The 26008-nt window shown below is 40.2% G+C and overlaps 1 long non-coding RNA gene across 1 annotated transcript in view; it reads right to left on the minus strand.

The window, feature by feature from the left end:
- Nucleotides 1-882: 882 nt before the first annotated feature.
- The window catches only part of LOC105728241 (uncharacterized), a 28158-nt gene continuing 3032 nt past the window's right edge, over nt 883-26008 (minus strand). Inside the window, exons 2-3 of the long non-coding RNA XR_001109980.2 lie at nt 2279-2925; nt 883-1154 (exon numbers count right to left, since the gene is read on the minus strand). This is a non-coding gene — a long non-coding RNA (uncharacterized LOC105728241). The remainder of the gene's footprint in view (nt 1155-2278; nt 2926-26008) is intronic.

Below are 26008 nucleotides of genomic sequence, written 5' to 3' on the forward strand. Positions count from 1 at the left end.
GTCCCACTCATTCACCCAGGCTGGAGTGCAGTGGTGTAATCTCAGCTCACTGCAACCCCCACTTCCCAGGTTCAAGTGATTGTTGTGCCTTGGCCTCTCAAGTAGCTGGGATTACAGGCACATGCCACCATGACCAGCTAATTTTTGTATTTTTGGTAGAGACAGGGTTCCACCATGTTGGCCAGGCTGGTCCTGAACTCCTGACCTCAAGTGATCCACCTGCTTCAACCTCTCAAAGTGCCGGGATTCCAGGCATGAGCTACCATGCCCAGCCAGATATTGTCTCTTGATGTGGGAGTGACAAAGTCCCTCTGCAGAACATGTGGAATGTGAGAGATTGTTGTAGTCATTTTGGTAACTATGATTTGCCACTCCAGGTCATCCTCTTCCTGACATCTATCCATTTATTTATTCATACATTACTTATATTTACCCTACTTTCTTTAAAAAATAGTTTGAGAGTTGGGTACAGTAATGCAAATGTGTAGTCCCAACTATGCAGGAGGCTGAGGCAGGAGGATTGCTTAAGCCCAGGAGTTTGAGACCAGCCTGGGCAATATAGTGCAGAGATAGGATCTTGCCATGTTGACCAGGCTGGCCTGGAACTCCTGGTCTACAAAAATTTTTCAAAAAATTTGCGATGCATGGTGATGTGTTCCTGTAGTTCTGGTTACTTGGGAGGCTGAGGTGAGAGGATCACTGGAGCCCAGGAATTGGAAGTTACAGTGAACTATGACTGAGCCACTGTACTCCAGCCTGGGTGACGGACTGAAAAAGCCTGTCTCTAAAAACAAGAATTTGAGGAAACTCCATTGTAGTTAGAAGATGGGTTGGTGGGCATGGAAGCAAAACAAAGGAAGTTGGTTGCTCTCAGGTGATAATTTCACACAGGTATTCATTTATTTATTCCATAGGCATTTTTTAAGCATTAACAATAGACTCACGCCATGGTCAGCTCAGATGTGAGGGAAGCAAAATTAATACAGATCCTGTTCTCATGAAGCTTAAGTCCAGCTGGCAAGGCAAATACTCTAAAATTATCACACAAATATGTAACTACAAGTGCTGTATAGCTCACAAATGTTATGCAGCCATGGTCCAGGAATGTGCAGCACAGGAGCTTGGTCTAGTCCAGGCAGTTAGAAAAGACTTCCCTAAAACAAAACAATGTTGAAGCTAATAAATAACTCAAGAATGAGTAAAAGGTAATTAAACTAGGGTGTTGCAAAGTCTGTTACAGAAACCACTAGTGTACACAGATATATTATTCTTGTCATTATTCTGTATTTTACAGTTTTGCATAATTTGTGACTGGTGAAATTGGTTTTCCATTTACATTAGCATATAAAATTTCCTTGTAAAATAAATGTACTTAAGTTTTAAAAGCTGTCAATGTAAAGAAAGATCATAAGAAAAATAATAGAGTAAGCATTACACAGAAAGGGCAAACATGAAGGTGTTAGGTGTAAACCTGAAGCTTAGTAAATACTGGACTAAGCTTAGTAAATACTGGACTAGGTGTGTTAGAGGCTGGGTTGAGGAGGGGAGTCGTGGGCATAAATGGAGCTCCTGATGCAAAAGCCTGAAGTGGAAGAAAGACTCAGGAGTCCAACAAGCAGAAAAGGAGTCACTGAATCAAATCACTGAGGATTTGAATAGTGATTTATTTATTTATTTATTTATTTGAGACATAGTCTTGCTCTGTTGCCCAGGCTGCAGTGCAATAGTGCAATCACAGCTCAGTGCAACTTCCACCTCCTAAGCTCAAGTGATCCTCACACCTCAGCCTCCCAAGTACCTGGGACCGCAGGCACCTGCCACACCTAGCTAATTTCAAAAAAAAATTTTGTAGTAATAGAATCTTGCCACATTGACCGGGCTGGTCTGGAACTCCTGGGCTCAAGTGATCCACCCACCTTGGCCTCCCAAAGTGCTAGGATTACAGGCAAGATCCACTGTACCCAGTCTGAATAGTAAATTTTTAATAGAACAAACTTAGCCTATATAGATACCAACAATATTAACTTGCAGTGTCTAAGAGCTAATATTCCCACTGGAAATAGTGTTGCTCAATCTGTTTCAACTAACCTAAAAGCAATGGGACACCATTGAAGAATTTAGGAAAGGGGAGTGATAAAACCAACTTTGTGAGTTTTACAAAAGTAATTTCTTCAATATAACACATGCATTTAAAAAATTGTACAGGAATGCAAATAATATTAAAACATAACATTCTGCTCTCCACCCTCTTACCCACCTCCAGAGACAACCAACTTACCTTTTTTCTGTTTTTATTCTCCTGGTGGTTTCCTCCTCTCCAGAAAAAAAGATGCTTCTATCTCTCCTTCTTGCTTTTTCACATTTGGACACTGCAGTGGATCCATCACAGGTGCTTGCTTAGATTTCTTAGGCTCAGCTGTCTCCCAGCCACTTGGCCTGCCCTGCCCAGGCCAGCCCAGTGGGGACTGAGTGTGAGCATGTGGTTCCACCACAGAAGCCATCAGGCTGCATGCCCAGATCTGGCTCTCCCAGTGGCCAATAAAGGGGCCAGGTGACACAACTTGGATGTGTGAGGGAGTTAACGCCCCAGCCAGCAAATTTTAACCAGCAGAAGATAGAAGACAAAGTGAGCTTGCAGATGCATTTTCTCTCCCTCCTGCCTTGGAGGGACTATCCCAGGCACAGTATTTCCATCAAGTCTGTCCAGAGAGGTCCTTTGTGCCTGAGAAGTCAGTCACCTGCTGAGAAACCAGTTCTCTTTATTCATCGCTCTTCAGGAAGCAATGGCCAGGGCAGTCATTCATCACCTTGTACTTGCTGCCATTCCTTCCCTGCCTCTCTTCCCTTTCCTCTGGATCTCGCAGAGCTGGGACTGTACCTCCCCAAAAAGTGCAAGCACTGAAGCTTTGCCTCAGGCTCTGTGTTCTAGGGAAATCAAAGACAGACACTGCCAACATTATTGATAAACTCAAAGTTATGATCTGTATCATCACTTCCATCTCTCTCCCATGTTAACTTGTTGTTAGTTCTATTATGCTTGCAAGCATAAGTTACAACTTTCAATCCTGCGCCTGTAACTTTACTTCATTTTCCAACTATCAGAGCTAGTCTCTCGTTTCTGATACTCTGCAGGATGAAGACATGGGTGTCTTTTCCCTTCTTTACACCACTCCTTCCCTGATCACCTCCAAACCTCTGTCATCATACTGTCATATCCTTAAGGTTGAAAGCATCTACATTCTGCTCTGTAATCATACTTATCTTCTGTTATTTTCCTAAATGCTGATTCTAAATTTGAAAATCAATATGCAGTGTCAATTACTATGATGACTATCCATCGAACAGGGAATGTTTATTAAGAGTTTTCTATGTTTTGGGCACAGTTCTCTAGGCTCTAGGGATAGAATGGGGATAAAAAGGATAGAAATCCTTGCCTTCACAGAGCTTTCATTTCAGTGGGGAGACAAAAAAACAAGACAGATATGTAATCTGTAGAGCATGCTGGGTAATGGAAAGGACTAAGAGGAGAATAAGGCAAGGAAGAAGAAGAAGAGTAGGTCAAAGGAGGCTGCTCTGAGAAGGTAACTTAAGGAAGTGAGGGATCAAGACAAGCAGCTATCTGCTGGAACAGCATTCCAGGCAAAGGGGACAGCAAGTACAATGGCCCTAAGACAGGAGTGTGCTCCAAAACCTAAAATACAATACAATAAAAAAAAATTAAAAAAAAAAAAAGAGAGACAGGAGTGTGCTTACTGTATTCAAGCAACAGCAAAGAAGCTAATGTGGCTGGAGAAGATTGACCAAGGGGAGAGTAGAGGGCAATAAAGACCGAGAAGTCATGGGGAATAGATCATGGAGGGCCTTAGATGTCAAAGCAAGGAGTTTGGCTTTTACTACAGCAGAGGCAGATAGCCTTGAGAGGGTTTGAGCGGTGGAGGGACAGGATCTAATGTATATGCGAACAGGACCACTCTGGATATTGTGATAAGAAGAGGTTGAAGGGGATGAGGAGGAAGCAGGAAAAGTAGTTGGGAGACTTGAAACAATCTAAGCAAAGATTGATGGTGGCTTGAAGTAGGGTGACGGCAGTGAAGGAGATGAGAAGAGGTCAGAATCTCGATCTATTTTGAAGGTAAGCCAATATGATTGGTGAATGATTGGATGTGGGAGAAAATGCAGGCAAGAATGACTTTTGCCTGAGCACCTGGAAGAGTGGAGTTGTCATGTAAGGACACGGGAAAGACTATAGGGAGAACAGAGCTTAAGAGAAAAGATACAGACTCTACTGGAGCCAGTCTGAGTTGCTGTTTTTCTTTCTTTTTTTTTTTTTTTAAGACAGAGTATTGTTCTGTCACCCAGGCTGGAGTGCAGTGGCACAATCTCAGCTCACTGCAACCTCTACCTCCTGGGTTCAAGCAATTCTCCTGCCTCGGCCTCCCGAGTAGCTGGGATTACAGGTGACCACCACCATGCCCAGCTAATTTTTTATCTTTAGTAGAGATGGGGTTTCACCATGTTGGCCAAGCTGGTCTTGAACTCCTGATTTCCTGGTCTACCTGCCTTGGCCACCAAAATGCTGGGATTACAGGCATGAGTCACCGTGCCCAGCCAAGTTGCTGTTTTAATTATCTATGTTGCATAACCAATCATCCCAAAACTTAGTTGCTCAAAACAGCAATTTACTGTCATCACTCATGTTTTTGTAGGTCAGGAATTTCGATAGGATTCAGCTGAGCAGTTCCTGCTCGAGGTCTCTCACTGAAACTGTCCCAGTTTTAGCCCTGAAAGTTCTGTGTCCTGGCAAATCCCTCCCAAGGATGTGAAAAGTTCTGCTTGTCAGTGATGGGGCAGAAGTTGGGAGAGAAAGCAGAAAACCTATACAGTGACCCTAAAAACTAGACCCTGAAAGCTGTGCTATTATAGTGTTAAGTGGACACAGCACAGACTCTCTGCCTTTGGTAGTCACTATCACTGATTTTTCCTGACCACTGAGGTTGGCAACTGTTATATGTAAAATTTCAATAATGCAAAAGAAATAGCACTAAAAGATAAATCCTCTAAGTAAGGCAGTTTACTTCTATAGAAGGGTGCAACTCATGGATGGAGCAATGGTGAGTGCACACCTGGACAAGGGAGGGGAAGGGGTACTTATTCCTGATGGAGGTAGCCCCTACTGCTGTCTTTCCCCTATTGGCTAGGGTTAGACAGCACAGTCTAGGCCAATTCCGATGGCTATTTTATTTTATTTATCTATATTTTTTGAGACAGAGTCTCGCTCTGTCACCCAGGCTGTAGTACCATGGTGCAATCTCTGCTCACTGCAACCTTCACCTCCTGGGTTTAAGCAATTCTCTGCCTCAGCCTCCTGGGTAGCTGGGATTATAGGCGCCCGCCACCACGCCCAGCTAATTTTTGTATTTTTAACAAAGACCGGGTTTCACCGTCTTGGCCAGGCTGGTCTTGAGCTCCTGACCTCATGATCCACCCACTTTGGACTCCCAAAGGGCTGGGATTACAGGCGTGAGCCATTGCACCCATCACCGATTGGCTATTTTAAAGAGAGCAGGGGTACAAGCCGGAGTGGTGGGGTGGGTAGTTTGGCGGGAAGGATGGTTACAAGCAGGTTAGAGCAGGTAGCCAGGTAGCCAAGGGTGACCTAGGTCAGAGCTGGTGACCAGGGCAGGTGACCAGAACAGGTGACTGGAGCAGGTGACTGGGATGAGTCAGGATAGAACAGGGAACTGGGAAAACAGATGTGAACTACTGATTAGAACTGGTGGACAAGGTTGTTTACTGAAACTACTAGGAAGTTAAACTTTAAAATGGAGGACAAAGAACTGAACAGACCGATATACTGATTCTTTGAAGAGAAATTTAGAACGCATTGTATCCAACAGCAACCGTGGTTTGTGGTTAACACAATGGATCACCCACTGTGGCATCACTTCAAGTCATACGAATTAAGTTTGCAACTTGAGTTGCAATTGTGGGTGTTAATAGTCTGTCTGACTTCACCTATAGATTAATTGCTTGCTTTTTTTGAGACAGGATCTTACTGTTGCCCACAATCATGGCTCACTGCACCCTTAACTTCCCAGGCTCAAGTGATCCTCCCACCTTGGCCTCCTGAGTAGCTAGGACCACAGAATCGTGCCAACACACTCAGCTAATTTTTTATTTTTTGTAGAGACAGGGTCTCACTGTGTTTCTCAGACTGATCTTGAACTCCTGGGCTCAAGTGATCCTCCCACTGGGCCTCCCAAAGAACTGGGATTACAGGCGTGAGCCACTTCACCCCACCAAATGTCTGAAGATTATTGTGACTACTCTGGAGAACTAGGATAAGCCCCACCCCAAATTCAGTTCAGATGTTAGGACTGATAATGCCAAGCACACCTCAAGAGATAATGGAAAGTTTGGTTACTTGCATAATTGAGGTCTCTGAGGAAAGCAGAGCAGGCCTCTCTGTAGGTCCAGTATGGCCTGAGAGAGCAGGGAACAGACTGGCTCTCAGTTTTATTGTGGTTAGAGGGTGGGGGGCAGGGTGAGGGCTCCCTGCTGTTGGGAGAAGCTTATGTAGTTTGACTCTCTCCACAGCACCAAAGGAGAGAGCACCTAGGCTTTTTTTTTTTTTTTGAGATGGAGTCTTGCTCTGTCGCCCAGGCTGGAGTGCAGTGGTGTGATCTCACCTCACTGCAACCTCCGCCTCCTGGGGTCCAGTGAGTCTCCTGCCTTAGCCTCCTGAGTAGCTGGGATTACAGGCATGTGCCAACACACCAGGCTAATTTTTGTATATTTAGTAAAGACAGGGATTCACCATGTTGGTCAGGCTGATCTCGAACTCCTGACCTTGTGATCCACCCGCCTCAGCCTCCCAAAGTGCTGGGATTACACGCGTGAGCCACCGCGCCCGGCTGCATCCAGCCTTTCTTATCAGCTTGCCCAGATGTGGAGCAGAGCGGGAGACAGAGAGGTGGGGCTCAATGCTGTTGTTAGTCAAATGCCAAAGAGTGGAGCCAGACTCCTTATTCCAGAGAGTGCTAGTTTAATTTTTAACATTGTGAAGATTGTGGTAATATTTTCTAAAAGTTCAGATCGTGAAAAAGAGAACAACTGCAATATCACCAGCATAACCCAGATCTCACTAAAAAGGAAGGCTAAATGACTGTGTTCTTTTAAGGACAGAAGGAAGGACACAGACAACTGGATTAGGGAGATAAGTTGCCCAAATGGCGCACACTGCACAATATGCAGAAAATAGCTTTAGCCAGGGCAATGCAGAAGAGGTGATTGCGAAAACACACATGGATGCTGGGCTTCACAATTCTGGGATTAGACAAGGAAGAACTTCTAAATCAGAAGGGTTTGGTTTTTTTTTTTTTGTCTCCCAAAGACACCTCTGCTAAGTTAAAAACAGTGACCACTGAATTGGTATGGGCACATCACATGAATAAACACAGAGTATTTTATCATTCTCTTGATGGCACTATGGAAGTGAGTGGTTACATTTCCTGCTTCTCAAGTTGAAGCTAAAATGTCCTGTGTGCAAACAAAAGAGACAAATTTGAGAACTGACATGTTGGCCCCTGTAATAGGTTGCTAGGGCTGTCATAATCAAGTACCACAAAACAGGCGGTTGACACAACAAATTTCTCCTCTCACAGTTCTGGAGACAAAGTCTGCAATCAAGGTGTGGGCAGAGCTGTGTTCTCTCCGAGGTTCTAGGGAGGAATCTGTTGCACACCTCCATCCTAGCTTCGGGTGGTCCTGGCAGTCCTTGGTATGCCTTAGCCTGAAACTACAGCACTCCAATTTCCCCTTCCAGCCTCACTTGGAATCATATATCTTCGGGGGCTGTGTGTGTGTGTGTATGTGTAAATTTCCCTCTTAAAGACAGCAGTTATATTGGATTTATGGCCCACCCTAATCCAGTACGACTTCCTCTTAAGTTGATTACATCTACAAAGACCCTTATTTCCAAATCAGGTCACATTCACAGGTTGCACATGGACATGAATTTTAATGTTGGGGGTGACACTGTTCAACTCTTCACAGTGTAGAGCTCGTATCATCAGACTGTACCTATGATAATGCTTTCTAAAATACATCAAGAAATGAGTCGAATTACAACAGCAACAAAATATTCTCCTGCTCTTAGCTACTTTAATTTGAAAAATGGAGTTTCAAATAATTGTCTTATTTCTATGAAGATTTTTAGTGAAACTACAGAAAGCACAAAACAAAAAATTATTGATATTTTGTTCAAATGAAAACTAGACTTTCCTCATCTATCAACATATTCAGCAGAAAGTGCTGCTGGGAAAATCCTGGGAAATTCTATTCTGTTTATACATTTCTATAATATGGACTTGATAATAGCAGAGCTGAAAGTCAAAGTGAATTTACATTTGCCTGTATTCAGTTTACCACTGCATAAAAGGAAGGAGGGATGTCCTAAAAGCTGTAGGCAGTTCAGAAAAGTATTATTGAAAAAGGTGGCTAGGTACGTTAGGTGATGCCTATAATCCCAGCATTTTGGGAGGCTGAGACGGGTGGATCACCTGAGATCAGGAGACCAGCCTGACTAACATGGTGAAACTCCATCTCTACTAAAAATACAAAATTAGTCGGGCATGGTGGCAAGCACCTGTAATCACAGCTACTTGGGGGACTGAGGCAGGAGAATCGCTTGAACCCGGGAGGTGGAAGTTGCAGTGAGCCAAGGGCACTACTGCACTCCAGCCTAGGTGACAGAGCAAAACTCCATCTCAAAATAAAAAAGTGATTTAAATAGTTAATTTAAATTTACATTTGTGTGCATATATGATCTCTGATAGTCTACTTTTGAGAATAATTTAGTAAAGCTTTTTAAAATCAGAAGTAACTCTACTAATTAAAATTAAAATCAGAATTAAGTTAAATTAAATCAAATCAGAAGTAACTCTATTAATTTCATTATATATCATACATACATTTTCTGTTTAATGAAATAAAAATTTATAGCAGACTAAAAAAAAACTTTTCTTTTTTGAGACAGAGTCTTGCTGTGTCACCCAGGCTGGAGTGCAGTAGCGAGATCTTGGCTCACTGCAACCTCTGCCTCCTGGGTTCAATCGATTCTCATGCCTCAGCCTCCTGAGTAGCTGAGACTACAGGCATGTGACACCATGCCCAGCTAATTTTTTGTATCTTTAGTAGAGATGAGGTTTCACCATGTTGGCCAGGTTTGTCTCGAGCTCCTGACTTCAAGTAATTCACTCGCCTCTGCCTCCCAAAGTGCTGGGATTACAGGCGTGAGCCAATGCATCCAGCCACTAGCAACCATTTTTTAAGAGGATGTAGATAATATTTAACACTTTATGAGAGTTGACTGTCAGTGAAATATTTCATGATATAATTTAATAAAATCGGTACTAACTATATTATTTAATATAGTACATGTAATCTGAAAGAAATCACATAAAAGTTGTATTTATAGCTTTGATTTAATATGGTTTTTAAAAACTGGTAGTCTCAGAAATCATTCCAGTTATAGGGGAAGAATTGGTGTTATTAACTTACACTGATTTGCTATTCAAAAAGCTTTCTTCTTCCTAGCTAATAACATAGCCCTAAGGATGAGAATAGTGAAAAAAGTTTTCTAATGTTTAAATATATTTTAAAAGTCATTTTTTTTTTTGGCCCAGGCTTAGTGGCTCATGCCTGTAATCCTAGCACTTTGGGAGGCCAATGAGGATCTCTTGAGCTTAAGAGTTTGAGACCAGTGTGGGCAAAATAGTGAGACCTGGTCTCAATATTTTTAAAGTACTTCTTTAAAAAATAATTTTCTTCTCATTAATAGCCAATAATTTACCAGTCAATATCCTTGCCAATATTTCTCACTAATCATCATTTTAGAGATGAAAACTAAAATGTCTAATATGAAAAACACACAGGATGGGACGAATGTCAGATTGCACATTCCAGAAGAAACAATTAGTGAATTTGAAGACATTTTCATAGAAACTATCCAAAATGAAACACACAGAGAAAAAAATATTTAAAAAAGGACTAAACAGAATATCAGCAAGCTCTGGGACAAGGGGCCTAATACATGTGTAACTAAAGTTCCCACAGAAGAAAAGAGAAATGAGGGAAGAGAGAATAATATGTAAAGTAGTAATGGATGAAATTTTACAAATTTGATAAAATGATAAACCAACAAATCCACAATGCTCACTGTTTTAGTCCATTCTCAAGCTGCTATAAACTGCCTGAGACTGGGTAATTTATAAAGGAAAGAGGTTTAATTGATTCGCAGTTCCACATTACTGAGGAGGCCTCAGGAAATCTTACAATCATGGCAGAAGGCAAAGGAGAAGCAGGCATTTCTTCACAGGGCAGCAGGATGGAGTGAGTACAAGCATGGGAAATGCTGTATGCTTATAAAACCATCAGATCTAGTGAGACTTACTCAATATCATGAGAACAGGATAGGGGAAACCACTCCATGATCCGATTGCTCCACCTGGTCCCACCCTTGACACGTGGGGATTATGGAGTTACAATTCAAGATGAAATTCTGGGTGGGGACACAGAACCAAACCATGTCATTCACCAAACCTCAAGCATAGAAACTTGGAAGAAACTACGTCAAGGTTCATAGTAATCAAATTGCTTAAAAACAGTAATAAAGAGAGAATCATAAAAGCAGACAGAGGCAAAATGACATTACGTGCAGAAGAACAGAGAACAGTATGACAGACTTCTTTTTAGAAACAATGCAAGTGTAGCATGGCAAGATGAAGGTGCAAGACAATGGAGCAACATTTTTTAATGTCCTGAAGGGAGGGAAAGAGAGAGAATCACTGCCAATAAGAAATCCTTTACCCAGTCAAAATATCTCTCAAAAAATGGAAGGCAAAACAAGGACCCTTTTTAGACATACAAAAGCCAAAAGATTTTATCATCACCAGACCAGCACTACAAGAAATGTTAACAGTAATCGTTCAAGCAGAAGGAAAATGGTACCAGATATAAATCTGTATCTACATAAAGAAGTATATTGAAAATGGTAACTATATGGGTAAATATGAAGTTTTTTTCTTATTATTTAAATCTCTTTAAAAGATAACCAACTCTTTAAAGCAAAAAAAAAAGACAATGTATTATCTATCAGGAAACTAAATGTAAATATAACACATATAGAAATATAATATATGACAACAAAAGCACAAACACCAAGAGGGGAGAAAAGGAAGTATGTTTTACATTTCTTATATTCTACAAGCAGTGGTATAATGTCACTCAAAGATAGACTGTGATAAATTAAAGATGCATGTCCTATGCCTTAGCAATCACTGAAATAATACAACAAAGAGTTAAACTAATAAACCAACATAGGAGATACAATTGAATCCTAAGAATAATTTAATCTAAGACAATGAAGAAAATGGGAAAAAGGGAATAAAGAACAGGTGTGATGAATAGAAAACAAATAAATACTAGAGACCAGCTTTATATATAAGGACACAAATAGGTAAAAAGCAATAGGATAGGTGGGGCGCAGTGGCTCACACATATAATCCTAGCACTTTGGGAGGCCGAGGCAGGCGGATCTTGAGATCAGGAGGTCAAAGTCAGCCTAGCCAACATGGTGAAACATCATCTCTACTAAAAATACAAAAAATTAGCTAGGTGTAGTGGTGGATGCCTGTAATCCCAGCTATTTGGGAGGCTGAAACAGGAGAAATGCTTGAATCCAAGAGGCAGAGGTTGCAGTGAGCCGAGATCTCGACAGTGCACTATAGCCTGGGCAACAGAGCGAGACTCTGTCTCAAAAAAAAAAAAAAAAAGTAGCCAGGCGTGATGGTTCATGACTGTAATCCCAGCACTTCGGGAGGCTGAGGCGGGCGAATCACCTGGGGTCGGGAGTTCAAGACCAGCCTGACCAACATGGAGAAACCCATCACTACTAAAAAAAAAAAAAAAAAATACAAAATTAGTTGGGCGTGGTTGCACCTGCCTGTAATTCCAGCTACTTGGGAGGCTGAAACAGGAGAATCATTTGAAAGGTAGAGGTTGCAGTGAGCCAAGATCTCATCATTGCCTGGGCAACAAGAGCGAAACTCCATCTCAAAAAATGTAATAGGATAAAAGATATATATATTACGGTAACACAAATCAAAAGAAGTCTGGGGGTTATATTACTATCAGACAAAATAGATTACGGAGCAAAGAATATTACCAGGGATAAAAAGGACCATTTAATTTTAATTAAATTATCAATTTATCAAGAGGTTATAACAATCCTAAATGTTTATGTCCCTAATATCAGAACTTGCGAACCCATGTAGAGAAACTGATGAAATTGCAAGGAGAAATAAATATACAATTATAGTTGGAGATTTTGACACCCTTCTCTCAATAATTGGTAAGATAAGTGGACCAAAAATCAGTAAGATATAGAAAATTTGAACAAAACTATCAACCAATTTGACCTAATTGACATTTATAGAACACCCCATGTAACAACAGCTGAATATATGTTCTTTTCACATGTGCACATAAAACATTCACCAGGCTAGACCATAGTCTGGGCCATTTTAAAGGTACAAATACGTTTAGTAGAATTCATGTCATACAAAGTATATTGTCTGATCACAATGAAATTGAATTAGAAATCAACAACAGAAAGATCTCTGCAAAATATCCAATTATTTGAAAACTAAGCAATATACTTCTAAATACTCCATGTGTCAAAGAATAAATGAAAAGGAACTTAAGAAGTATTTAGAACTAAATGAACATGAAAACACAACATTCAAAATTTGTGGAATGCAACTAAAGTTGAACTTAGGAAGAAATTTATAGCACTGAACATTCATATTTGAAAAAAATAAAGCCTTCAATCATTGATCTGAGAGCTCTCATCTTAAGAAGAAACTTGGAAATGAAGGCCAAATGAAACCTAAAGTCAAGAAAGGAAATATCAAAAATCAGAGTAAGCCAGACATGGTGGTGCACACCCATCATCCTAGCTACTTGGGAGGCTGAGACAGGAAGAGCATTTGCGCCCAGGAGTTTGAAGTTGCAGTGAGCTATGACTGTGCCACTGTACTCCAGCCTGGATGACAGAGTGAGACTCTGTCTCAAAATAATAATAATAAAAAAATCAGAGTAGATATCAGTGACGGATAAAAACAGAAAGCAATGCAGAAGATTGATGAAACCAGAAGTTAGTTGTTTGAGATAATAAATACAGTTATGAAACCTCTTATTATACTGATAAGGAAAAAGGAAGACCCAAATTATCAGTATCAGGAATGAAAAGAGTGGCATCGATACATATTTTATAGATTATAAAAGCACAATAAGGACTACTATGAAAATCTTTATGCCAATAAATTCAACTTATACAAAATGGACAAATTCCTTGGAAGACATAAACTGCCAAAGCTCACTTAAGAAATAATAGGTAACCAGAATATCTATGAAAGAATGTGAATTTATAGTTTTAAAAACTTTCCAACAAAGAAACTCCATGTCTAGATGGCGTCACTTGGGAATTCTACCAAATATTTAAGATAGAAATTCTATACAAATTCTCCCAGAAAATTGAAGAGAAGGAATACTTTCCAACTTATTCTAGAAGGTCAGCATTACTCTGATACCAAAGCTAGACAAAGACTTTACAAAGAAAGAAAAGTAGTGACTAATGTTATTATGAATATATATGTAAAGATTCTTAATAAAATTTTAGCAGATTGAATCTGGCAATATTTTTAAAAGATAATATATCATGGCCAAGTTAGTTTATCTCAAGAATTTGTTAGGTTTACTAGTAGAAAAATCAATGCAATTCAACATAATAGTAAACTTAAAAAGAAAAACCATATGATCACTTCAGTAGGTGCAGAAAAAGCACTTGGCAAAATTGAATGTTCATTCCTGACAAAAATTCTCAGGAATAGACAGAAACTTAAAATCTTACAAAGGGTATTTATAACAAAATCTACCAAAAGCATTATACTTAATGTTGAAAGACAGACTGCTTTCCCATCTCTGATAAAAAATAAAGCGAAGATGTCTACTCTCACCACTTCTACACAGCATTATACTGGAGGATCTAGCCAGTGCAATAAGACAAAAAAAGAAATAATAGGCTTCTTTCAGTCCAATCACCTGAGCACTGGATGAAAAAAAAAAATAGGCTTCTAGAATGAAAGAAAATGATAGACTGTCTTTATTCACAGATTATGTGATTTTCTCTCTATAAAATTCAGTAGAATTCACAAAACAGCTACTAGAAATAAGCAAATTTAGTAAAGTTTCAAGATACCAAATCAAAATACAAAAATTAATTATATTTGGTTGGGCTCAGTGGTTCACATCTGTAATTTTAGTACTTTGGAAGGCCAAGGCAGGTAGACTGCTTAAGCTCATGAGTTCAAGACCAGCCTGGGCAACATGGCGAAATCCCATCCAGTCTGGGTGAAAGAGGGAGACCCCATCTCAAAAAAAAATTAATTGTATTTCTATATACTAATGGCAAATAATCTGAAATTGAAATTTAAACACTCTTTACAATAGCATCAAAGAATTATCTAGGAATAAGTGTGACAAAGATGTTCAAGACCTGTATGCTAGAAATGGCAAAACATGGCCAGGTGCCATGGCTGAAGCCTGTAACTCCAGCACTTTGAGAAGCCAAAGTGGGCAGATTGCTTGAGCCCAGTTCTAGATCAGCCTGGGCAAAATGGCAAAACCCTATCTCTACAAAAAAAATACAAAAAATTAAAAGTTGGCTAGGCATGGTGGCAGGCCCCTGTGGTCCCACCTACTTGGGAGGTTGAGGCAGGGGTATTGCTTGAGCCCAGGAGGTCGAGGTTGCAGTGGGCCATGATTGTGCCACCACACTCCAGCCTGGGTGACAGAGCAAGACCCTGTCTCAAAAAAAAAAAAAAAAGAAAGAAAGAAAAAAGAGAAACTACAAAACACTGCAAGGGAAATTATTAAAAGAGAGCTAAATAGATGAAGAGATACATAATCTTCATGAGTGAGAAAGCTCAATATTGACAAAATGTCAAATCTCTCTCAAATTAATCTATAGTTTCAATGTAATTGCAATCAAAATTTCAGCAGCATTTTCTGTAGAATTTGACAAGCTGATTTTAAAATGCATATAAAAATGCAAAACAAAAACAATAAAAAGAACATCCAAAAACCTAGAATAGCCAAAACAACTTTTTTTTTTTTTTGACACGGAGTCTCATTCTGTCACCCAGGCTGGAGCACAGTGGCACAATCATATCTCATTACATCTTCGAATTCCTGGGTTCAAGGGATTTTCCTGCCTCAGCCTCCTGAGTAGCTGGGACTACAGGTGCATTTCATCCTACCAAGCTAATTTTTTCATTTCTCACAGAAATGGGGTCTCTTTGTGTTGCCCAGGCTGGTTTCAAACTCCTGGGCTCAAGAGATCCTGCCACCTTGGCCTCTCAAAGCACTAAGATTAATTACAAGCCTGAGTCACCATGCCCAGCCAACAACTGACAGAGAAGAACCAAGTTAGAAGACATACATCACCTGAATTCAAGAGTCATTATAAATCTACAGTAATCAAGATATTTTTGAAATTGACATTAAGATTGATGAATAGATTAATGGAATATGACAGAGCCCAGAAATATACTCAGATATATTTGGTCAGTTGATTTTTGGCAAAGGTACAAAGGCAACTCAGAATAGAAAAAACATTTTTTAACAAATAGTGCTGGAGTAATTGGAAAACCATACGTTTTTAAAAATAGACTTTAATTCATACCTGTACCATATAGAAAAATTAATGTAGATAGATAGCAGACAAAAAATGTAAAACCTGAAAATATGAAACTTTTTCATATTTTTAAGAAAATGAAGGAAAAAATCTTTTTGGTCTAGGATTGGGCAAAAATTACTTAAATATCAAACACACATGCTGGGCATGGTGGCTCACACCTGTAATCCCAGCACTTTGAGAGGCCAAGGCGAGTGGATCACCTGAGGTCAGGAGTTCGAGACCAGCCTGGCCAACATGGCGAAACCACATCTGTACGAAAAATACAAAAAAAAATTAGCCAAGCATGGTGGCAGGTGCCTGTAATCCCAGCTACTGGGGAGGCTGAGGCAGGAGAATTGCTTGAATCTGGGAGGCAGAGGTTGCAGTGAGCTGAGATCGTGCCACTGCACTCCAACCTGAGTGACAAGAGCAAAACTCTCTCAAAAAAAAAGATATAAAACAATAGTGATTCATAAAAACAAAAATTCAATCTAGACTTCACCAAAAATTAAAAGCTTCTGCTTTTGAGAGACACTTAGAGAATGAAAAGACAAAACTATATATGGATTTATTTATGAGTATAAATGTATATATGTTTATACTATATATATGTGTGTATATATATTATATATACATTATATATATATACAGTCCTATGCCACATAACATTTAAGTCAAGGACAGATTGCAGTCAATGGTCTTATAATGTCATATTTTTACTGTAACTTTTCTGTGTTTAGAAATGTTTATTTTTGAGGCAGAGTCTCACTATGTCACCCTGGCTGGAGTGCAGTGGCATGATCTTGGCTCACTGAAACCTCCGCCTCCCAGATTCAAGTGATTCTCATGCCACAGCCTTCTGAGTAGCTGGGATTACAGGCATGCGCCACCACACCCAGCTAATTTTTGTATTTTTAGTAGAGACAGGGTTTCGTCATGTTGGTCAGGCTTGTCTCAAACTCCTGGCCTTGAGTGATTTATCAGCCTCGCCCTCTTAAAGTGCTGGATTGCAGATTTGAGCCACTAAGCCTGGCCTAGATATGTTTAGACACACAAATACTTACCATTGTGTCATAATGGCCTACGGTATTCAGTACAGTAACATGCTATAGAGGTTTGTAACCTAGGAGCAATAGGCCATACCGTACAGCCTAGGTGTATAGTAGGCTATACCATCTAGATTTGTGTAAGTTCACTGTAGGATGTTTCCACAAGGATGAAATCACTTAATGACACATTTCTCAGAAAGTATCTCCATCATTAAGCAATGCAAGACTGTATATAAACCCACCCAACTAAATAATTAGAAAGAAAGTAAGGAAATTTTTAAACAGTCACAATATTTGAACAAAGACTTCACCAAAGAAAATATATGGACAGCAAATGAAAAAATGCTGAAAATCATTAGTCATTGGGGAAATTAAAATTAAAACTACAATGAGATAATGCAACAGACCTAATAGAATGGCTAAAATTTAAAAGACTCCCTATGGAGAATCGCTTGAACCCAGGAGGTGGAGGTTGCAGTGAGCCAAGATCATGCCATTGCTCTCCAGCCTGGGCAACAAGAGCAAAACTCTGTCTCAAAAAAAAAAAAAAAAAAAAAGGAAGAAAAAAAGACTGCCTATACCTACACTAGGCGAGGAAGTAGAGGAACTGGAACTTTCATATGCTGCTGGTAAGAACATAAAACATACAATCACATTGCCAGTGTCTTAAAAGTTAAACATGCCGGGCGCAGTGGCTCACGCCTGTAATCCCAGCACTTTGGGAGGCCGAGGCGGGTGGATCACGAGGTCAAGAGATCAGACCATCCTGGTCAACATGGTGAAACGCCGTCTCTACTAAAAATACAAAAAATTAGCTAGGCATGGTGGCACGTGCCTGTAATCCCAGCTACTCGGGAGGCTGAGGCAGGAGAATTGCCTGAACCCAGGAGGCGGAGGTTGCGGTGAGCCGAGATCGCGCCATTGCACTCCAGCGGGTAACAAGAGCGAAACTCCGTCTCAAAAAAAAAAAAAAAAGTTAAACATACACATACCAAATGACCCAGCCATTTCACTCCTATGTGTTTACCTAAGAAAATGAAAGAATATGTCCATAAAAAGTCATTTTTTAAAAAAATTTATTTTATTTTAATTTAATTTTATTTTATTAGAGACAGGGTCTCATTCTGTTGCCCAGGCTGGTCTCAAACTCCTGGGCTCAAGTGATCCTCCCACCTCAGCCTCTTGAGTAGCTAGGAGTACAGGCACATGCCACCACACCCAGTTAATTTTTTTATTTCTGTATTTTTTGTAGAGACAGTCTTACTATGTTACCCAGGCTGATCTCAAATAAATACCTGACCTCAAGTGATCCTCCTGCCTTAACCTCCCAAAGCATTGGGATTACAGGCATGAGCCACTGTACCCAGCCTGAAGTCTTATAAATGAATGTTCATAATAGCTCCATTTGTAACAGCCAGAAACTTAAAATAACCCAAATGTCCAGCAGCAAGTGAACAGATAAATAAATTGTGGTACATCCATGCAATGGATTACTACTTGGCAATAAAATGGAATGAACTATTGATTTTACAACATGATTAAATCCAAAATTATGATGCTGAGTTAAAGAAGCTAGACAAAAGAAGTGTATACTGTATAATTCCATTGATATGAAATTGTAGAGAATACAAAGATTTATAGTGGTAGAAGGCAGATCAGTAATGGCTTGGGAATGAGAGGAGGGACAGAAGATCTTTTTTGAAAAGGAGTAACAGATATGATAGATATGTTCATTATCTTGCATGTAATCATGGTTTCATAGGTATATATACATGTCAGTAGAAAAGCTGACAGATTATGAATACAATTAGCAACACAAAAATCAGGGAAACCCTTGGAAAGTGTAAGGTCTGTTCTCACCGAGGATAAAATGAAGAAACTGAGGCCAGCACGAAAATAATCCAATGCAAGGGAATTTATTCAGGCTCCGGGGTGAGGTTCTGCATTCCGACAGGAGGGGCCGGAGAAGTCGCGCGGACGCCTCTCAGGCATGGGATTTTATAGGGAGTGGAGGCATTTCATTGGCTGTGCCCAAGGTGAGTGAGACAAAATGGTGGGGAGTGGGGCCCGGATGGAACAAAATGGCAGGGAGTGGGGCCCAGATAGGACAAAATAATAGGCAGGGAGTGGGGCCCAGATAGGACAAAATGCTATCAGGTAGGTCCTGACAGGGCTTTTTTTCCCAGGTTCCCGGTAGAGGGAGGGGAGGTATGTCCGAGCTCCCGGCAAGGGAAGGAGGCGTGTCCGAGCTCCCGGCAAGGAGAGGAAGCGTGTCTGAGCTCCCTGCGAAGGTAGGGGTCGTGTCCGAGGTCCCTGCGAGGGAGGGGGTCGTGTCTGAGGTCCCCGTGAGGGAGGGGGTGTGTCCGAGCTCTCCGCGACGCAACCAGCCTTACAGAAAGTACTCTGGAAAAATTACTCTGGAACACCCCTTTGTACCACAGTTAAGAAGGCTAGACTCTTAACCCCTTTGTACCATAGTTAAGAGGGCTACCCATGCCTGCATTAGCTGCCCTATTTTCCTTTAGAGAGGTCATTTAATATTTTTAGAGGTACACTTTCTCCTCCTCCTCCTTCTTTGGCCTAAAGTAAGGTAGGGAATACTTGGCTACCAACTGTTCTATCCTAGAAAGAATGAGGGGGATGGTGTTCATTGCAGGCCATCACTTAACCCTCTCCATTTTCTGTTCTATGTCACATGTCCGCCTTTCAAAACTGCAGCCATCAAGTCCAAAATCTCTAGGCTTTTCCAGATTGATCTCTTTTTGGGTTTATTTTCCATGCAACATAGAGGCTTAGACTGCCTCTATGTTGATTCATCAGTCACTATTTCTCCATTGCTTTCTTCCCTCTAAATATGTCAAACTTCAGCCAGGTGCTGTGGCTCATGCCTGTAATCTCAGCACTTTGGGAGGCTGAGGTGGGTGGATCACCTGAAGTCAGGAGTTCGAGACCAGCCTGACCAACATGGACAAACCCTGTCTCTACTAAAAATACAAAATTAGCCAGGTGTGGTGGCACATGCCTGTAATCCCAGCTACTTGAGAGGCTGAGGCAGGAGAATCCCTTGAACCCAGGAGGCAGAGGTTACAGTCAGCCGAGATCATGCCGTGGCACTCTAGCCTAGGGAAAAACAGTGAAACTCCATTTCAAAAAAAAAAAAAAAAAGTGGAACTTAAAGATGGTCAGCCCTGCCTCAATTCTCTCTGTTACGGATGTAGGCTTTTTAAACTTTTATATTATTTTAATAAAGGTATTGATTGGGAGGAAGAGATGATAAGCATAGCTGCTTAGTTTGTTATCTTGAACAAAACGTTCTCAAATTGCATTTTAAACAACTACTGTGGCTCTTGAATGGAGAATGGATTTGATAGAGGGGACAGGAATGAATGGAGTGATATTAGGACACAGTTGACGTAATCCAAGTAAAGGGTGCTGGTAGCTTGGCCTAAAGTGGTAGAAGTGGAAATGGAGAAAAGTGCATGGTGTGGAGATTTATTCAAAATACAAAACTGACATGACTGGGTTATGAATTGGATATGCGGAAAGAAAAAAAAAAAAAAGATGTTTGCCCCAGGCTGCTTACTTGCCAGTACCTATAGTCACTAAGATAGAGACTGACAGAGGACAAGATTTCTGGTAGAAGATCATTAATATAGTTTTAGAGCTATCGAGCTTGCATCACTGACATATCCAAACGAAAAAGTCAAGGAGGCTCATGCTGTATGAATTCAGAGGTGAAGGTCTGAGGAGAAGACATGTATTACGGATTTACTGATAGACAATGAGCCAAGCTGAATGGATGAAATGTCTTAGAAAATGGCTATGAATAAGAAAAGAAAAGGGTTGTAGTATACTGTTAAAAAAAAAAAAAAAAAAGGTTAAATATGCCTCTTGTCTCAATTTGCAAGACTCTGCAATGTGATTTTGTCTCCCAGTAAAACGTGGACTTTATTTCTCCATCCCTGGAGTCTAAACTGGCCTTGTGACTTGCTCTGACCAATAGAATATGGTGAAAAGTGATGAGGGGGAATCCAAGCTTCTGCTCTTCCCCTTGAGACTGCCATATTAAGAAGCCTAGATTAACCCTTTGAGAAGGTAAATTACAATGAGACAAAGGCTCAGCCAATAGCCACCACCAAAACCCATACATGAGAATAAGGTCATAGATTACCAAAGCCCTGGTCAGCCACCAGACAGGTGCATGAGTGACAAAATTTAGGAGCAGCAGAAGCCCTCAGCTGAGCCAACCTCAACTTGCTATCCCATAGAATCACGATCAAATAAAATATTTGCCATGTTTTAGCCACTAAGTCTCTTTTTTTGAAAAGGAGTTTTGTTCTTGTTGCCCAGGCTGGAGTGCGATGGTGCACACTCAGCTCACTCCAACCTCTGCCTTCCTGGTTCAAGCAATTCTCCTGCCTCAGCCTTCCGAGTAGCTGGAACTACAAGTGCACACCACCACACGCAGCTGATTTTTGTATTTTTAGTAGAGACAGCATTTTGCTGTGTTGGCCAGTCTGGTTGAACTCCTGACCTCAGGTGATCTGCCCACCTCGGCCTCCCAGAATGCTGGGATTACATTTAGCAACTAAGTTTCAAGATTGGTTGTTACACAGTGATAAGATTATTGATGTAGTAGCTGAGGAGTCTTGAGAAACTCCAATTTAAATATTCAATATAGAAATATAAACTGGCAAAAAAAAAAGTAGTCAGAAACAGGAAGAAAATCAGAAAGGTAAAATGTCATAGAAACAAGATATAGACCCACAGAAACAAAGGAAAGTGTTTTCAGAATAAAGGAATACAATGTGTCAAATATAGCTGAAAGGTCAAACAAGATGAGATGAGAAGTTACTTTTGGATGTAATGACATGAAGGCTGTGATCACACAGTGACAACTGGGGCAGAGGGAAAACTTACAAGCTCAGCTGTGATCACACACTGACAACTGGAGCAGAGGGAAAACTTACAAGCTCAGCTTTGGACAAGTAGACTTTGAGATGTCTATGGGATGTTTAAGTATGTTTGTCCAAGACGTAGTTAGATTATATAAGCTGAAGCTCAGTTTAGGGCCAGTCAGCATAGAGGTGGTCGATAAAACCATGAGTGTAAATGAGATCACCAGGGAGACCATGTCCACGGATGGGAGGGGATCTTAGGGCACAGCAAGGTTTTAGAGTGTGAGCACAGGCAGAAAACAAAGAAGCTCATGAAGAGGAGAACTGGGAGAATGGGGGGCATGAAAGACAAGAGAAAAGTGTTTCAAAAAGAAATGAGAAAGGCCGGGTGGCTCATGCCTATAATCTCAACACTTTAGGAGGCCAAGGTAGGAGGATCATTTGAGTACAGGAGTTCAAGACCAGCCTGGGCAACACAGTAAGGCCTCATCTCTACAAAAATATAAATAAATAAATAAATTACCCAGGCATGGTGGCTCACTGTAGTCCCATCTATTCCAGTGGCTGAGGCGGGAGGATCGCTTGAGCCTGGGAGGTCGAAACTGCAGTGAGCTGTGATGACATCATTGCCTCCAGCCTAGGTCACAGAGCAAGACCCTGTTGATGCAGAGTAAGTGAGTCCCAAAGTGGACCTTAGCTGGGCAAGCCAAGGGTGGAAGAAAACAGCTTTGTAGAAGAGGCAGTGTTATAGCTCAGTGACTGCTCCTGCAGAGCAGGGCCACCCGCTAGGCAGAGAGTAGCAGCTCAGGGCATTTTGCAGTCATAGTTATACTCATTTTTACTTGCGTGCAGATTAAGGGACAGTTTATGCAGAAATTTCCAGGGAAGGGGTAGTAACCATTGGGCAACTGTCATGGAAAGGAGTGGCAACGACCAGGTGTTCCCATGGCAATAGTAAATTGACATAGCACATAGTGGGCATATCTGATTGAAAGCTGCTTTTGTTCCAGCCCCATTTTAGCTAATTCTCAATCTGGTCCAGTGTCCAAGCCCTGCCTCTAGAGTCAAGTCCTGCCTCCTACCTCACCATCTCAAAAAAAAAAAAAAAAGGAATGAGAATGAATTATGTCAAAAGCAGTAGAAAAAATCTCCTGAGGCAAGAAGCAGAAGGTCCCCTCTCACCTATACTCTGAATCTGACACTATTTGCCAGAGCAGTTTCAGCAGTGCTGTGCAAAGCCAGCAAGGGCATGCTGAGCAATGACGAAAATTAGAATATGGATGCCCACATGTAGACTCTTGGTGCAGAGGACAGGGGAAAAAAGGGCACTTTTGAGGGCCATGTGCTTTGTTTTCTGTTTCATTTTGTTTTGAGGTGACTTAAACTTCTTTATTAATTGAGGGAAAACACCTCAGTGGAATGTTTTTCCAACATTTGCTTTCCCCAGCGTTTATGAAAAGCCCTTCAGCTTGTGTTTAGTTTTAGCAAATATCATCTTTCATGTCAGTATATAATTGGGCACAATTCCCAGGTTTATTTGCTTTTAGGTTAGTTGATTCTCAATTGAGTCGGGGTGGGATGGGACCTTTTTCTGACTTAATAGCTATCTTCAAGTCACAGTCAGAGGAAGTATCTAGTACTTCAAGAGTTCCCAAACAGCACTAAGAAAAAAAGGAAAATTCCCTGGTCAAATACATTTGAGAAAGGCTACACATTAAAAAAAAAACTCCCTCTGAGAAACTGACAAAGTATATTAGCATATTAAAGCCTCTGAGACATTCTACATTAAACAAAAAGCTCTGTTTAACAGTTTAACAAACAAACTAATTTCCCCCACGGGAATGCTTTTTTTCTCTACATGTTAATAACATACCAGAAGAATTTTCCCTTATCACCAGTTTAGGAAACGCTGCTGTAGCTGTTAGATTCTACCTATGGATTCCTTTTTGGGTTTTACAATATAGAGATTCTTCTCCATCTTATCTCTAGATTTAGATTCCTGTTACCTCAGGGACTTAGAGCCCTCCCTAGACTATTTACAGTGAAGAATGGTGATAACACCACCAGTTATTACCTCGGGAACCCCTCTGTAACACCAGGGTCAGGGAGTACTTAACAAAAGATTGGGCAGAGGACAAGGATAATTAAGGGGAGCTCAGCAAGAGATATCTTTAATTAAGGGTAACAAAAATTCCAGGTCTGTGAAAGGACTGGTAAGTTATTAGACACCTTCCTAGAAGGATATGAGTTGGAGACAGGATCCAAGTGCCTCCTTACATGTCTGGAGGAAGCCATTAACTAAACTACAACTCTAAGATACAAAATTGGGAATGGTAACTTATTTTGAAGTTCTGTTGAAAAAGAATCATGATATTAATGCCCATGGAAATGAAAGGCTGATCAACACTGAGTTGAAAAAAGAGGAAATTGTAAGCACAGATGTGTTCGAGTGGCTGTGTGCTGTCTCCAGCAATACTCAGAGAAGAGTGAGAACAATGAAATTCTGATTGGTCCCAGTGTGAGCCCAGATGAGGTTCAGCTGTCAACCTTCTCGTTCTCATCTTATGAAAGTCATTATTTAAGCACAACTAACTTTTTTTTTTTTTTTTTTTGAGACAGAGTCTTGCTCTGTCACCCAGAACAGAGTGCAGTGACACAATCTTGGCTCCCTGCAGCCTCCACCTCTCAGGCTCAAACAGTTCTCCTGCCTCAGCCTCCCAAGTAGCTGGAATTACAGGAGTGACCCACAATGCCTAGCTAATTTTTGTATTTTTAATAGAAACGGGGTTTCATCATGTTACCCAGGCTGGTGTCTAACTCCTGGCCTCAAGTGATCCACCGCCTCAGCCTCCCAAAGTGCTGGGATTACAGGCATGAGCCACGGTGCCTGACCCCACCAACCTTTCTAAAAATAATAATTAAAAAAAATTGCTATTTCACATATATACTGGTATTTAAATTTATCCACCCATCAAGAATTGGAAGATAATAATCATTTCCATGAAGCCTACAATAACAATGTTTTGGCTCCAGGCTCCCTCTACTGTCTTTGAAATAATAAACAAACATTTTATGGCACCCTCCTGACTAGAGTCCAGTATTTATGAAAGTCAAAACAAACACAATCTCATGCAATAATAAAGGATATCCTTAGTATGATAATCAGGGAGTTCTATATTTGAAGAAAGTTGAAAAAATACAAACTAATTAATAAAATATTAATATAAATAAAGCCATATGAAGTTGCCATTATTTGACCATTTTTTATCCACAGATGGTAATTTAATATGGTTTGACCTAACATATGAACATTTAATTGTCAAAGAATAGTTTTGTGTGTGTGTATGTGTGTGTTTTGCAGCAAAGATTGCTGCTTTTAATAAATAACATTTATTATTAAATTCCCTAAATACACTGGTTAATTTACATCCCGTTTCTTGACAAATACTATAGGATATGTTAAGTCCATGTCTTATAAAAATATATGTTATATAATTTGGGTTTAGAAGAAAAAACTCTGCCTTCAGATTAATAAATGTGAAAATATGAAATGTTTCACATGAAAAGTAAATGAAAGAAATGAGGCAAAGCTACAGGCTTACAAGAGGAAAGCTGGAAATAAAACAGTTAACATTTTAACTGTGAGAGAAGTAGGACAATTTGCATAGACTTCAAACAATCTAACACTGTTGAGAATACCAGCAAATCCTGGAAAGAATTAGAGGTAAAAGCCAAAGTCAATACCTTCAAATACCCGTGGTGTTTCACAGTAACTAACAAGAAAGCATATTCTGGGTAAGTTCACACTTTGCACAAAATAAATATTAATTCTGTTATTGGTAGTTTTCCAAAAAGTTAATATTTTACAGTTCAGAAATTTGGTTTCTTAAATTTGCTTTTGAAGTTCGAGGAATGCCTTTTGAAGTTGTGTTTTCATAGACCTAGAAATTGAGTCTAAAAATGAAAGATGCCATCAAAAATTTGTTTACAAGACGTTCATCAAAACCTTATTTTTATAGTTACTGTTCTCCAATTAAATCTTGTCTGGCATAGTGCCTGGTATATAGTAAGTACTCAACAAATATTTCTGAAACAATGAATAACATAAGAAAAGTTGGAAATTTTCAAATTGGGGACTGGTTAATTATGGATAAATATTATACAGCCATTAAAAATGTTTTGAGACTTAAATACATCTGGGAAATGTTGAAGAGGGAAAGTTAAGCAAAAAAGGATGCTAGCGCTGTGTACAACAACTAATG

This window comes from Aotus nancymaae, unplaced genomic scaffold (genome assembly GCF_030222135.1).
Source record: "Aotus nancymaae isolate 86718 unplaced genomic scaffold, 86718_ANA_hifiasm-v0.15.2.pri h1tg000008l, whole genome shotgun sequence".
NCBI lineage: Eukaryota > Metazoa > Chordata > Mammalia > Primates > Aotidae > Aotus > Aotus nancymaae.